The sequence below is a fragment of the Rhinatrema bivittatum genome, chromosome 3 (genome assembly GCF_901001135.1).
Source record: "Rhinatrema bivittatum chromosome 3, aRhiBiv1.1, whole genome shotgun sequence".
Taxonomy (NCBI): Eukaryota; Metazoa; Chordata; class Amphibia; order Gymnophiona; family Rhinatrematidae; genus Rhinatrema; species Rhinatrema bivittatum.
Window position 1 is genome coordinate 75955683 of NC_042617.1, and position 16647 is coordinate 75972329.

The 16647-nt window shown below is 39.5% G+C and overlaps 1 long non-coding RNA gene across 1 annotated transcript in view; it reads left to right on the plus strand.

Annotated features, from left to right (window-relative positions):
- The window catches only part of LOC115086917, a 157935-nt gene that overhangs the window by 133996 nt on the left and 7292 nt on the right, over positions 1 to 16647 (plus strand). The window lies entirely within an intron of this gene.

Here is a 16647-nt window from a genome sequence, read left to right on the forward strand (position 1 = left end):
CACATAATAATCTTTTTTGAGAAAAGGTCACGCATTTATTAAATACGAGAACTCAAATATCGTATTTTAACAACATTAGCAGCTGTAAAGAACCTATTTGCCAAATGCATAATTCAATAGTAAAAGCATAATTTCCAGGATAATTATTACTGCATTTGCCATCAAGAGATCATCAGTGCCGTTTATCATGAACTGTAATGTGGGATGGAAATGCAAGCAATGCACAGGGCCTAAGAAGATTCTTCCTGTTTTTGAGGGTGTTAAATAAACATGTGGATAAAGGTGAGCCAGCTGATATAATGTATCTGGATTTCCAGAAAGCATTTGGCAAAGTCCCTCACAGAGACTTCTTAGGAAATTAGAAAGTCATGGGATAGGTGGGCAGTGTCCTATAGTGGATTGCCAGCTGGTTAAAAGATAGAAAAGAGAGAGCAGGGCTAAATGGTAAATTTTCCCAATGGAGAAAGGTGAATAGTGGAATGCCCCAGGGATCTGTTCTGGGACCACTGCTTTTTAATATATTTATAAGCAACCTGGAAATGGGAACAAGTGAGGTGACCAAATTTACCAATGACACAAAATTATTCAAAGTTGTTAAATCACAAGAGGATTGTGAGGAATTGCAAGAGGACCTTGCAAAAATGGGAGACTGAGCATGCAAATGGAAAATTAAATTAAATGTGAACAAGTGCAAAGTGATGCACTTAGGGAAGAGTAACCCAAATTATAGCTACTTAATGCAAGCTTCCACATTAGGAGTCACCACTCAGGAAAAGGATCTAGGTGTCATCAATGGAAATATGTTGAAATGTTCTGCTCAGTGTGCAGCAACAGCCAAGAAATCAATTAGAATGCTAAGGATTATTTGGAAAGGGATGGAGAATAAAACAGAGAGCATCATAATGCCTCTGTATTGCTCCATAGTGCATCCTCATCATGAGTATTGTGTGCAGTTCTGTATAGCAGTAAAGAAAGTGAAGATCGGTGTATGGAAAAAGCCCTTTATTGAAATTTGCCCGACTCTGGCCGAGTTTCGCTCTTTGGTCGAGAGCTGCCTCAGGGACAATAAATGTTAGCAGGACTTATTGCATGCCTGCAGGGCTGAAGCCACAAAATTTGTGCATCCATTATTGCATACAATCTTTGGCTCCTGGTTAAGCATAAATCTGTTATTTAAAACATGTAGTTATGCCGTGCAGCAACAGGTGTAAAGATCGCTTCATTCAATTTGTATCTTCAAAACTAGGATAGGATATATGAAACTGCGGTGTGTATCATTGAAAGTTCAGCTGAACTGGATCGGCTTCCGATTTGTTTTCTGGGTCCTTGTGTGCAGTTCTGGTCACCACATCTCAAGAAAGATATAGCAGAATTAGAAAAGTTACAGAGAAGGGCAACCAAAATAATAAAGGGGATGGAACAATTCCCCTATGAAGAAAGGCTAAAGAGGTTAGGTCTCTTCAGCTTGGAGAAGAGATGGCTGAGGGGAGATATGATAGAGGTCTATGAAATAATGAGTGGAATGGAATGAGTAAACATTAATCACTTGTTTACTCTTTTGAAAAGTACAAACAGCAGGGGACACACAATGAAATTACTGGGTAATACATTTAAAACTAATAAAAGAAAATATTTTTTTACTCAACGCATAATTAAGCTCTGGAATTCATTGACAGAGGATTCGTGAAACTATTAGTTAACTGCTTTTAAAAAAGATTTGGAGATGTTCCTGGAGGAAAAGTCCATTAACCATTATTAAGGTGGCGTTGCAGAAATCCACTGCTTATTCTTGGGATAAGTAGCTTGGAATCTGTCTACCCCTGAGATCCTACCAGGTACTTGTGACCTGGGTTGGTCACTGTTGGACCCACTGACAAATAAACCGTTACCACAAATTTAAAAAAAATTTTAAATTGCATACAATAGCTGATTTTTTTTTATCTATCTAAATGGGAGGAAAAGACCTCAGAATCCGGCCTGCATTATGTGAAATGACAAGCCTAAGACAAGTCAATCATGGGTCAAATACCTCCTACCCTCCCTAAATTTATGATCACTGCATAACTTATATTTTTATTTAGTTTCTTTTTTATAAAAACTTTGAACTTTTGCTCATTCTTTTCATGCCCTTTGTTCAAAGTAAACTCAAATGTCCATCTCCAATATTGATGGAAAAATGTCAGATGAACAATATGCACTGCCACACAAAAATTCAAAGGTATCTTTTTTTTTTGTTGTTGATGGAATTCATTTTAAATCATTCGAAAAATAGACCTGCTATATACTGCAGACATCAGCCAGTGTTTTCACCATTACAGCTGCTTCAGAGTGATTAGACTCTCTTGTAGCGGCTATTACTTTCTTGAATTCAGTTAAACTTAACATGGGAACGGCTCCACTTTGCCTGTATTTTTTGGAATACAGGATACTGGGCTTGATGGACCTTTGGTCTGACCCAGTATGGCAAGTCTTATGCTCTTACGAGTCTTGGATGTTCCGACAAAGTTAACAGCATAGGAGGACTTGAATCATAAGATTTGTGGTTGAGGTGTGGCACCTGGGGCCCTATCCATGATTTGTCAGCCCAGGGGTTAATACATTTGAAACAATGTCACACAGATGCCCCCCCCCACTGTTCCCAAAGGACTTCATCCTGGTGGCAGCTTGGCTCTGGTGCAGCACAGGCCTGACGGGCAGAGGTTCAAATCCTGCTGACACTCCTTGTGACCTTAGGGAAATCACATCAACCCCCCCATTTCCTCAGCTACAAACTTAGAAGATAACTTTCAAAGAACTCCGTGCGGCCCCGTATATGGGTGCAGGGATCTCTACTAAAGTTTTTTAAACCCTGTGTTTATCTGTTCCGTACAGATTCTAAAATATGCGTACGTCCCAGCATGCACAAATATCAGCAATGCACTGAACGCATGTACTTTTTCTACCTGTCTTATAAACATACGCGCGCATATATTTTACGCGAGAGAAAAAAATACAACTGGTTTGTGTAAAAACCATCTCCAGTTCATTAAAACCTTTTAGTACTTCCCCTTGAGCACCCCTGAATTCAGTCAGATCTGCCGCCCAGCAGGAGCAGACAACAGCTGAGTCTGAAATCAATTGCACCGAATAATTAGCAGGTGTAAAATTGGATGAATAATTTGCCTAATGTATTTGTAGAAATCTCTTATAAAATAGTAACTTCCACGTGTACCTCTTGAACCTGCCCCAGGATGCCCCAGACCAACCCTTTTTTGCATAGCTAAATGTGTGCCTGAAACCGAAAATGCACACGTACTTTTGATGTTTATAAAATAGCACATATGAGAGTACAAGCTACTTATGTGTGTATAGGATAATGTTACGCATGTAACTCCTTTGAAAATTACCTGTGTACCCCTAGATGCACTAAGCCGTGACATTTTTTTTGTGGGAGGGGGGGTCCCACTATTGTGTGGGGAGTGTCACTGTGACAGTGGAGCCCCTTCCCAAAAAAGACGAGGGACCTGGGATGTGGACGAAGAGCTGAAGATGAGACGGACGAAGTCAAGACAGGAACATCGGACATCAGGAACATGGAACATGGCCACTTAGGACATCTGGACAAGGAACATCTGGAACATCAGGAACAGAAGAGAGGTGATGAGGGAACTCTGATGAGGGATGAGACCAGGGACATCAAGGAGATGAAGTTCAGGAACACGAAGAACATGGAACGAAGATCCATCAAGGCACAGGAGACCATGGAAGACCTAGAATGGAAGGAAGATCACAGACGCTGTGAAGACTGGATTCAAAGGCACTGAGTAATGGCAGCCAGGCCCTTTTATAGAGCTGAAGTGGAACAGGTTCATGACATCATCTATGAGGGCCACAGGGCTATTCCTGCCGCTGGCCCTTTAAATGCATGAGAGAGGCGCGCACTCGCGCCTAAGCAGAAGCAGGAGAGAAGATTGCATCGGCGGCGTTCCTACCGTGTGGGAGGTCAGGTGAACGGTGGCCTCCCTCCGCTTGAGGATCCTGGCAGTGGCTCCAGCCGTGAAGGGGGAAGCGACAGGCGGCTCAGTCCTGCCGTGCAGAGCAGAAGACGGCTGCGGCCTCTGGACTGCAGAGGACGGCAGCGGCGGCAGCCTGCCGCGTTCAGCTAGAAGAGAGGTAGGGGGACTGCCCGCGCCTGTCACGGGTAGGCCCACAACAAAAGAAAGATTGAAAGAGTAAGGAACCCTACACCCCTCACCCCCAGAATGTATTAGGGTCCTATCAACTGATGTTTTTTCTTAATAGGAACAAAAATAATGGACACATGGTAACAGACACAAAAAGTTGCAATAATGGACTACTTCAACCCCTTTTTGTGTCTTTCAGTAGGAGTGAAATGGAAGAGTCCTCTGAGCTAACATGGAAATTGTTTAATTAGTTTACTTTAATAAGCAAAAGGCTGGAGTCACCAGGGTGGTTCTCTTTCCAGTCAAATTTTGAAGGCAATAATAAATAGTTGCTACATGGGTAAATGCGTGTTTATCCACATAATAATAACATAGTTTGAGTCGGGCTCCCCTTACTGACGGTAAAAAGGGGGCAAGGTTAAGTCAGGGGACAGGAAGTATGTACTGTGATTTCATTTGGCAATCAAACGTACTTTTGGGCGCGCACTTTGCACATGCTTCAGTGCATGTGTGTGTGTGTGTGTCCCAGCCCAGATTTTCAAAGATAAACTCTGTGGGGAGTTTCCTTTTGGAAATGAGCTTGTGAGTCTGCGGACACAGTTTGATTATTGTCCCCAGTGTGTGTGTGTAGAGAGGAGTGTTTGACTGGGTTCCATTACAAATGGTGGGTCTTGGATTTCTAGTAAGCACCATGTGGTCCCTGCTGTTTTCCCAGTGGAGGATGAAGAATATGCCTTCAGTATTTGTGAGGGTTCAATAAAATAGATTTCCACCAGATTGTAAAATAGAGATGAGAGGCCTGGAATTGATCCTGAATGCTTGGATATGGCAAAGTGGGGAAGGACTGGCCTCTCATCTCCATTTCTGCAACACCACCTTAATAATGGTTACTGGACTTTTCCTCCAGGAACATCTCCAAATCTTTTTTAAAAGCAGTTAACTAATAGTTTCACGAATCCTCTGTCAATGAATTCCAGAGCTTAATTATGCGTTGAGTAAAAAAATATTTTCTTTTATTAGTTTTAAATGTATTACCCAGTAATTTCATTGTGTGTCCCCTGCTGTTTGTACTTTTCAAAAGAGTAAACAAGTGATTAATGTTTACTTGTTCCATTCCACTCATTATTTCATAGACCTCTATCGATCCTGAATGGTTGGATATGGCAAAGTGGGGAAGGAGAATGTTTAGAAGGGCGAGAGATGGTGTGTCAGAATAGAACAATTTAATAATTTATTTTCATAGGTTTTTGGGGGTTTTTTTTATTACCTGTCCCACAAAGACTACAAAGTGGTGTACAACAATTAAATAACAAACATTCAAAATCAAATTAATTTATGTGAAAATAAGACATACAGTAATAAATATCATACAATATTAGGCTGAAAGCCTTAAAAATAACCCAACAATATAAAAATAATGTACAGCAATATTATAAAAATTGGTACAATGCTTAACTAAATAGTGGTGGAGAGCATTCATGCTTTGCATATTTTATTTCATTATGTATTTATTTAAAAATCTTATATTCTGTTTTTTTTCCAGCATTGCTCTTCAGTACAGATTACATAACAACATTTGTAAAACATAATGCACATTTGACAGAAAACTAAAATTGTTGACATTCAAACACATAAAGCACAAACAGTGAAATAAAGGTACTATACACATCATGACTTAAAGCATCCTAACCATAAATCTGATAATAAAACATTGATTTTACATTCTTTTTAAAAGTCATATAAGTCACCTTACACAGATTTTTTTTTTCTTACAAACTACAGATTTCAGTCCCAGGAGAATTAAATTCTAGTAAAATATTCCAACACAAGAAAAGCTTTCTAAGAGGTTTCCATTAACTTAACCTTATCTAATTTCATAGGTTCTTCCATGCATGAAGGGTTCTTATTTTTACTATAAAAAAAACACACACCTGGTTTGTTTTCTCCTTGATTTACAAGAGCTGAAGTCATCTTCATCTAATTTGCTGTACCTAGAACATCATGCCTCTTGTTCCCTATAACAAATGTTAACTATTTGTTAATCAAACATATAGTAATTTCAGATTCTATGAATATTCAAATTAACTCATAGTATTAGTCACAGCTGGTATCTGCTGTTGAGCCTACTTTTCACATGCTTCAAAATAGCTCATTATGAATAGATTGAAAAAGGTCTTTAAGCAAAAGACAGTTGTCTGGAGAATAGAAGTCATTAGGGACATTGAGGCAGGTTTTCACTTGTTCAAGGGCTGTTAACTGTCTTTGATACACACATAATCACTGCCTTTGCAAACAAGGCAGAATCTCTGGAACAAACACATTCTTTTTTGTAGTTAGAGGAAAACATAAGAAGGGAAGATCTTCTGCAAGCCAGAAAACTTAGTATATGAGCAGAGAAATAAAAGGTGTGCGATATATTTAATTATGTTTATATATACACATTCCAATGACCTGCGTATAAATGTCTTAATTTTTGGCACCTCTGATCCTAAAGCCCATGGAATCTGATGTTACGGAGGAGCAACAGTGCTGGTGAAGACCTCCCTCCTACTAAGAGATGGGGTAAAGTTACCCCCAAAAAATGCTGGACACCGTAGCAACTGGGGATAGGGGGGTGGGAGAAGGTGTTGAAATGAGGTGAAGAAGAAGGGCCCATGCCTAGCAGCCCAGTGCAAGGGGCTGGATGAGGTGGAAGATGGTTGGGGAGAAGAAGCTGAAGCAGATTGAAGAAAACAAGAAAGCAAAGTACAGGACAAGAAGAGAAAGATGAAGCAGAGTGAAAGGTCTGAGGTTATTCTGGGAGGAGGAATGCAAGACACAGCTGATGGCAGAGTAGATGTTTTGCAAACCAGGTCCATTTGCATTGCTCAGGAACCAGGAAGCTGCGCATCCTTTCTTTATACGATTTGAGCTCAGTTTAAAATTAGGTGCGTAGGTGTCAGAAGCAGATAGTCTGAAGGACTTTTGAGTCATAGGTTGCGGGTACTGAGCCATACTAACTCTCCAGAGATGGGGGTGCCCCTTTGTTTTTTGTATTCGCTTTCTGCTTGTTTTTTGTATCTCTCAACAACCTCTATAAGGAATTGGCAGGTCCTCTGCCATAAGTCTTTAATCACTCACTATGTTGGCAGAGGGACAGGGGACGGATACTATAATAGGAAGCGGAATCCACAGGTGTCTCCGAATACAATCTGGAATGAGGATGAGTCTGATAAGTTTCCAACATGGTTGTTGTGGCAGAATTCTGCCCAGGGCAGGAGAAATGCCTAGTCATCCTGTTGTTCATTGACATATGCCCTCAGAAATCCCTCAAGGATTGGTTAGTTGTCTCCATCTGTCTATTACTTTGTGGCTGGTATGCAGATGAGAAGTCCAGAGAGATTCCAAACTTTTGCATAGGCCTTTCCAAAAGCAAGCTTTGAATTGTACCCCCCCAATCCAAGAGAATATGTTCAGGCAGACAGTCAAATTAGAATATATGGTAAAAAAAAAAAAAAGAGATGGGCCAATTCAGGTGAAGATGGGAGTCCAGGGAATGGTGTAAAATGAGCTATCTAGCAGAACCGACTCACCACACCCCAAAAGGAAGTACAGCCATTAGAAAGACGTAGGTCACTGACAAAGTCCATGGCTACATAGGTCCAGGGTTTCTCGGGACTGGCAATGGCTGTAACAGCTCCCAAGGGCAAGCATAGAAGCTCTTATTAGCTATAAAATTGGGGTAGGACTCTAAGTAGCACTACATATCATGCTTTACTTGTTGTCACCAGTAGTGGCAAAACAGAAGTTCTAAGGTTCTAGCGACTCCAGAGTGGCCTGCTGGGGGGAAATCATGAACCCATTTAAGTACTTTCTCCTGCAGGAGTTTGGGGCCCACCGTCTTTCCCAGAGGGACAGGTAATGCCACAGTGACCACAATTCTTGCCTGGTTGATGATGTGGAGAGGAGGTTCCATGGAGATGGACGCGGCCAGGGCAGGTGAGCGGGGGCTGGTGGAAAGTTTGCCCGATTCACTTCGGTCTTGTCCCAGGGAGTTAGGGGGTCAGGCAGTGAAGCGGGGCTGGCTGGGGCTGCTCCGGAGCTGTCAGCATGGGAGATGGACGCGGGAGATGGACGCGTTGTGACATGAGTGCCCATAAGCCCATGAGAATCATTTTGGATATGGTTTCACCACCATGGAATCCAACCTCCTATTATAGCTCTGTCAGTCCCAGGTACATTCACTCGTGTCCCCCCAGTATAGCCCAGTATATCCCAGTAAATACCCCCCCCCCCACCCCTCCCCAGTATGGGCCAGTTTGCCACCCTCTATTACAGCCCTGTCAGTCCTCAGTTCACCTAGACCAGTGGTTCTCAACCCTGTCCTGGGGACCCCCCCCCCCCCCCTGAAGAATAGGCTGAGCAGAAAACCAAGAACTCCCAGATGCCTTTGCTGTATTGGAGCCTGTCAGAGGTGAATGACCTTTGGGTGCTTTTCTGAAGCATGACTTGCAGAAAATCTCTGAGACAGATTTGCTGGCAACAAAAGGAGAGAGGCCTATTTTAATGGCCACATTTACTTCACAATGCAGGGATACTTGTTCTGCAGGAAAACCAGGATGCAAGCGTTCATCTTGCAGATGCAACAGAAACCAATGTGAAAAGGAGATCTTGTGAGGGTGACAGTTTTGAATGAATCCTGGTGCCAAGCTCTATTCAAGACCCAGACTGTGAGGTGTTTACAATAAACAAAGAAGAACAACAGAAGACAAGAAGAGAATACTTGCATCAAAAGCCAGCATGATACAGGAACTTGTTTACAGTGGGAGGAGAAACAGGGTTAGAAGAATTCTTAGTTGAGGGAGGTCCTCACAAGCATTTCCTATACAGGATAGATTGCCATGACAACAGTATGTGTTTGTGGGCAGTTACACTTTTCTGGAAGCTTCGAGAATGTTGTATTTTGATTATATAAGTCAGAGCATGGCAGAGATTCACGGAGATGCTAGTTGGTATAGATAGAGGGCATATTGCATCTCCCAGAACACTTGTCTTTGCCTCATTTTTAAAAAAAGCCAAAATAAACTAAATTTTAAAACCTCTTGCTGAATTGCAGTGTTCTTGTGCCCTAAGCTATGAGTCCCAAAATTAGACATTTTGGCACCCCAGATGGGACTTTAATAGCTGTTGTTATTATAATTATTAATTATTAATAAGCTGTAGTGTTATGGTTGGTGGACAACCTCTCACTAGGTTCTTGAAGGGTAAAATTTGGCTTGCCGTTCAAAGATTGAGTTACCCAGGTAGACTGGAGGTTATCCCGGAGAATTATGAGTTCAGAGCAGATGTGGAATGAAGTTGGATCCATTTTGTGAGTATGTAACAAGAAAAAAAAAAAAATCTGTAAGTAGCAATGTTTTTATTTTATTTGTTGTACAGTGTATATAGCTTGTGTGTTATATCAGGTTTAGAATACTTTTTGCACAATGTTCTTTAATATATGTTAGGGAGACAGGACATGAGTTGATGATTTGATTAAAATCAGATAGAACAGTTGAAAAAAACAGAGGGGTAGCCAGCACTAGTCAGTCTGGGGTCTTTTGTTCTTAGACCGCATGGCTTGCGCTCAAGCAGTTTTACTTTCACTTTCACTTTACATCTGGGGAACGGCTGAGTAGAGCAGTTGTAAGTGTGTAGATTCAGAAGGAGAAAGAGGGAATAAGTTACAATTGGTAAGTTGAAAGTTATAATTAGTATGATAAGGAGTTTTTAGTTAGTGGATTTTTTACCAAAGTTTAGTTGTTAAACACAAACAAATGCGGTGCTTTTCAAACTAGAAACTGCATGGTTGGATATTATAGTTTACAGCTGTCTGTGATTAGAGGTACATGAATGTCTCCAGTTTATTTTAGTTTATGAGATTTATTTTTATCAGTTCATATTTACGTTTGCTTTGGAGTTAATGCGTGATTGCTGTTAGGGTATCATTAACCAGAGAAATGAGAAGTTTTTCAGTTTTATGGTGTTTTGCTTCTCCCCCCTCCCCCTCAAGGTACAGGGCTGAATGATGTAGCCATGGCTGGCCGCAAGGACTCTTATGTTCACTGTAAACGTAGAAAAAGAATAACCAGCCCAGCAAGCTTCTTAGTTGTTGGTTTTAATTCCCACCATTAATGCAGAGATGCTCATATTTGCATCTAAGTTTTTAGAATTGTGTGATTAACGAGAGTTTATTGTGAAGAGTTTTTAGCATTATGTGCAGGGTGTGTTATTTCATTTGGTAAGAACGAAAGCATGAACCTGTGTTTATTTAAAGCCATTCATAATTAGATTTGATTTATCATTGGAGAGGGATGTATTGTTTTTTCTTTGCTCAGGGGTATAGGCAGAGAGATAGAACAGGAAAACAATCTATAGATATACTACAAGAGAGCGACTCCATTTTAATGAAATGATCTGTTTAAGTGTTTTATCACTTAACAAACCTATTCATTGAGTGTAACAGTTGTTTGGCGGGAGAGGAGGTGAAACCCCCCCTTAGGAATGTGTTTGAGAAGAAAGAAAGAAAAAAAAAAAAAAAAAACACCTGGGAGTGAGTCACTTTTAAATGGATTTTACAGTTCTGCTGAGAGGTTTGAGGTTTAAGTATGTTATAGGACTGAGTGCACAGGTGATAGAAGAGGGACTAATGGATTGATCTGTTTAATGTGAAAACAGAAATTTGTGTTGAAAGTATGGGGCAAGTGAATATTAGGGATGAGAGATGAAGTAATGTTAAAGAGGGAAGAGATTTATGAATATGCAGAAGGCTGTGTGCTGGGAGATTTAGAATGTTTTGGGTACAAGTAGAGAAAAGATGTAAGTCAGTTGCATTTAATTGTGTGACGATAGGATTTATTTTAACTTAAACACAGGTCAGAAATAAACGGACGGCATGCAGCAGTAAGGATGATAAATATTTCTCAGTTTTGATTATACCTCAGTAGCTGCTACCTTTTAGAAGAAAGGAAATGAATTAGGTTGCTTGTTTTGAAGGGAGTTCAGGTATTGGACGTTTGTATTGTGGACTGTTTAGACGATATGTAAAGGAGAAAGATTGTGAGACGGTGAACAGCAGAGAGTTAAACAGCTATGCCTATTATCTATTTATATGCCAGTAAGAAAAACTTTTGGTTAATGTATATTAATATGTGCCATCCTTTTATTTTGCAGACTTCCAGACTTTTAGCTGATATGTCTGTGCTTTTGGAAATGATTCGTATTTCTATTTAGGGTATTTGCAGGATTTGGTAGTAAGAACTTTGTGGAACATATGCATATTGGATGGAAATAGAATGACTTCTAATTAAGTGCAAAGTTGTTTGTTTTAAGTTTTTCTTTTAGAAGGCGAGTTAGGAGTTTACAAGCATAGGAAAACAAAAAGAGATTTTAGATTTGTAAAAGGAAGTAGCTCTTATCACAGGGGACAGCGCCTCCTAGGGGTGGACCATCAGAGAAAGGAAAGTAGCTGTATGACTGCTTTTTGCTGAATTAAGGTATAACAGTAGTTTGACTTTTAAGGAACCTGTAATGTCATTTTTAAATTTAATTTTAATCATTATATTAACTGTTATATATTAGATTTCTTTCCAGGGTACCAAAGCACAAAGCGCATCTGTCTCTGTTCTATGGGAGATGAAGATCAGTTTTTTCCAGTTTGATTCCTTTTCAATTTTTGAATAGATCTATTCTATTTTTCATCCTGAGTTTTTGTTTTCTTTTGTGGATCGATCCAATTCTTTTATATTTTAAAATACGTTTTTCTTTTTTGAGCTCAAACGTTTGTCATGTTGTTTGTTCTATGTTACATGTGTACAAGGAGGAATGAATGAATGCATGTATTATGTGGTCAGTGCTGTGACATATATGTTTTAATGTACAGTTTGAGTATTTATGTTTGTGGTCTGGACCATTGCATGATGTTTTGAAATAATGTGGGGATTATTTGGCAACTTAAATATAGGGAGTACATGACATAAAAGTATTTTCTTACTACTTAATCGGATTTGTTGCACTTTTATTTAGGTTTGAATTCATACACATGCATCTAATCTAAGGAGCTAAGAGATTCTGCCTTGACATCATCACTGAATCCTACTAAAAGAACTATATACGCACTGAATGCAGAAATTATGGTCACAGACTTTCTTACATATTATATGGACTGCAAGGCTTACAATTTATACCTGATTTTTGTTTTTTATGTTTTGTGGGAATGACTTTATGCAGAATTTAGGTTCTTTCATTCTCTGTCAGCACTTAGGTGTTCAAGTTAATAATATTATGTGAAGTGATGCTGGTTTTATTAGTTTGTATGTTCTAAGTTAAGTAGTATTTTCCAGTCTTAGATTTTATAATACTTATATGCTGAATCAGTTAAATGCATATGTACTAGGTTTTTTCTATCTTTATCTATGGAAGCTGCTTTGATCACATAGAGGGTGATGTGTTTCATTGTGATCTTAATATGATACTTTAGGGTTCAAGAGGGAGATCTCTTTATATTTCTCTTTCACACCAGCCTAAGTTATAAGCTATTTCTATTCTTTTGTCTTGCAGCTTGCACTTAGGATAATCACTTTGCTGATCTTTAATATCTCAATATTCTATCTCTTATTCTAATGTTTTCACTGAACCCTTCTTTGAATATCTTTTCTTATGACACTATTTACTAGATTTTACCTAATGACTGTTTCACTCTCTTTCACAAAGATTTCTTTTCTCCTTAAAACAAATATATACCTTACACATGAGGAGCTCTGCTATAGGGATTTGTAATATTCTATTACTATATTTTTGGGTTTATTAATTGCTCATTGTTCTTTTCTTCTTATCTTGGTCCTTTCACTATAAACTCTATCTGTGACTTATAAGCTAGTGGGTTTCTATTTAGGATTCCAAAGGGGAAGATATAATTTTCCTTATTTCTGTCTTTTATTTATATGACATTCCTTCCTTCCCTGTGTAAAATCTTACACTAATGGTTTATCAATTCTGTAAAGTAGTTCACATAATATGTTAAAGACTTTCTCACAGAGTTAGCTTTCATCTATTGTTATGATTATCCCCAATATATTTAGACTTACCATCATTTGAGAAGGGTATTAGCCCCATTTCCCCTAGAAGTATTTGAAGACGAAGCAGTATTACTAGCCATCATTTACCTTAATAATTAATACTTGCCCTACACAGATGTATTATTTCTTGGACATATGACTGCCATAAGTGAATTAGGACAGTCCATACAGTGAGTGCTTTCACTGCTACAGTTTATTGTCATAATACTGGATAGTATTATACATACCCTACAGAATTAGTATGATGTTTCAGACTTTTGCTATGCCTTTGCCTATCATGCATATGCTTTTGTATTTGATCTTCCATCACTATAGCATATGACTAGAATATGTCTTATGCTTTGCAACACTTTTACATCATGTATGCACAACACAGTATGAGTTTTTCTATAGATTCTTGGTTTTCTTCTATGTTATTGGTTTCTTTACTTTTCTGGTAAGGTGCATTGATTATATCCCTGTTTGTCATTTTAATGAATATTATCCTGGGTAGTTGTTCACAACAACAGTATTCATTGAAAAGATTTGCCCAGTATACCTAGTATTATATGAGAAACATAGTACTTTCATACTAGTCTCTCTGTGTACTTATCTTTACATGTTATACCACTATTATGTACTTACTTGATTCTGAAAGATAACATATGTGATCATGTTATTATGAAGTAGGTCCTTTTTATAATGCAGGTATCTGTATAGCTCCATTATAGAGCTAATAGCTACCTAGTGAAAATTAGTTTTGATGTTATTTTTTTTTTATTAACTAGTAAATGCTTGTGAGAGTATCATTCATATTAATTAGGAATCTAGAGGGACATACACCTATACACTACACCTGATAAATACCAAGGTTAGGGGTTAGGACACATTTTAAGTTCCTCTGTCATGGCTTAGCATCGCAGACTGATTGATGTGACACCTGTCCATTAAAGGTGTCCCATAGAGGGAAATGAAGAATAGGCTGAGCAGAAAACCAAGAACTCCCAGATGCCTTTGCTGTATTGGAGCCTGTCAGAGGTGAATGACCTTTGGGTGCTTTTCTGAAGCATGACTTGCAGAAAATCTCTGAGACAGATTTGCTGGCAACAAAAGGAGAGAGGCCTATTTTAATGGCCACATTTACTTCACAATGCAGGGATACTTGTTCTGCAGGAAAACCAGGATGCAAGCGTTCATCTTGCAGATGCAACAGAAACCAATGTGAAAAGGAGATCTTGTGAGGTGACAGTTTTGAATGAATCCTGGTGCCAAGCTCTATTCAAGACCCAGACTGTGAGGTGTTTACAATAAACAAAGAAGAACAACAGAAGACAAGAAGAGAATACTTGCATCAAAAGCCAGCATGATACAGGAACTTGTTTACAGTGGGAGGAGAAACAGGGTTAGAAGAATTCTTAGTTGAGGGAGGTCCTCACAAGCATTTCCTATACAGGATAGATTGCCATGACAACAGTATGTGTTTGTGGGCAGTTACACTTTTCTGGAAGCTTCGAGAATGTTGTATTTTGATTATATAAGTCAGAGCATGGCAGAGATTCACGGAGATGCTAGTTGGTATAGATAGAGGGCATATTGCATCTCCCAGAACACTTGTCTTTGCCTCATTTTTAAAAAAAGCCAAAATAAACTAAATTTTAAAACCTCTTGCTGAATTGCAGTGTTCTTGTGCCCTAAGCTATGAGTCCCAAAATTAGACACCCCCCAGCCTGTTGGGTTTTCAGGATATCCACAATGAATATGCATGAGAGAAAATTTGCATACACTGCCTCCATAACATGCAAATTTTCTCTCATGCATATTCATTGTGGATATCCTGAAAACCCGACTGGCTGGGGGGGTCCCCAGGACAGGGTTGAGAACCACTGACCTAGACCATCCCGATCCCCCACCAGTTTACCCAGACCTCCCAGCCAAAAACTACAGCCAACAGACAAATGTGATTTCATTTTCATTTACATCAGCCAATGAGCAGGTGTAAAAGTGTACAAATAAGTTAGCTAATGTATATGCATATATCTTTACAAAATAGCACTTACTGCCCGTACCTCTGAACTACATTTCATAATGCCACAGCCCACTATTTTTTCCTGCGGTGAAACGTACTTGTAAAATAGAAAATACTCTTAACATTTATGAAACAGCATATCCATGAGTATATGCTACTTAGTACTTATTTCTGGATATGCTATTTTTACCCCTGAAACCCCTTTTAAAATTTAGTCCAGTAAGTGCTTTTTATGCACCCAATTTTAAACTGAGCCTTTTTTATAGCGCCAGCTGCCAGCATCAGGCAGTAGTTCAAGGTTGCCACGGTAACCTACAGTTGGTTTCATTAAAGAAAATGGCACTACAACCAGTTGCCATAACAACCCCTAGTATGTAACAACTCTGTCACATTTTGGTGGTAACAACGTGGATGACACTGTATCTTTGACTGCTACTTTTTCAGAACATATTATTGTAGCACATTAAACATCTTTTGTTAAGCTCTCAAAAAGAGAGAAAACAAGTGGAAAAATCAAATGCCATTTCAATTTAAGGGAGAGCATTTCAGTCATTGGTTTCAGGAAAGCATATTACAAATATAGGCCAACAAACAAGTAATAGATTTATGCCTTTTCCTGCATTAATGTAATACATTTGTAATTAGCTTTCTAACTAACACAGCAACCTCGCTACTTTATTCAGGAATAATTCTTGAACAAAGTATTGTAGCTGCTGTCCTAGTTCACTTTGCTACATAGAAATAAAGGTCAACAAACAAGTTGCTGGGAGTGATGTTTATTTTGGGATTAACATAATACATTTGTGACTAATTTTGAGAACTGTTCCCTTCGTTAAGTCAATATAAAATGGGATCATCCCAGTTGCTCAGCTGCTTACTGCCATGCAGAAGTCCTGGGTTCCATTCCTGGCTCAGGTCTTCTGTCCCCGCCCGGTTGGCTGGGGTTGGGTAGACTGTGGAAGCAGAATTCACAAAAAAAAAAATGACCAGCAAAATCTACAGCTATAGGAAGACTATGGGATGAATTTTAAAAGGCCCGCTTGTGCAAATACCAGGAGATACGCGCATGGCAGGGCCGTGCACGCGCCGAGCACATTTTAGAAACGGCCTGGCCACGCGTGCCCGATACGCAGGTAAGGGGGGGGGGGGGCCGGCCGGGACGGTGCCATTAGACGCTGTCCCGGGCAAGTGTGCACCGGTAGTGCGCCGGCGCGCGGAACTTACTTAGATGAAGTAAGTTCTGAAATTTAAAAAAAGGTAGGGAAAGGGGTTTTAGGGGTCAGGGAAAAAGGGAGGCAGAGTAGGAAGAGGTGTAGGGAAGTTCTCTCCCAGTCCTCTCCTTAATTGGAGCAAACTGTGAGGGAACTGGGAACGGGCTGATCGC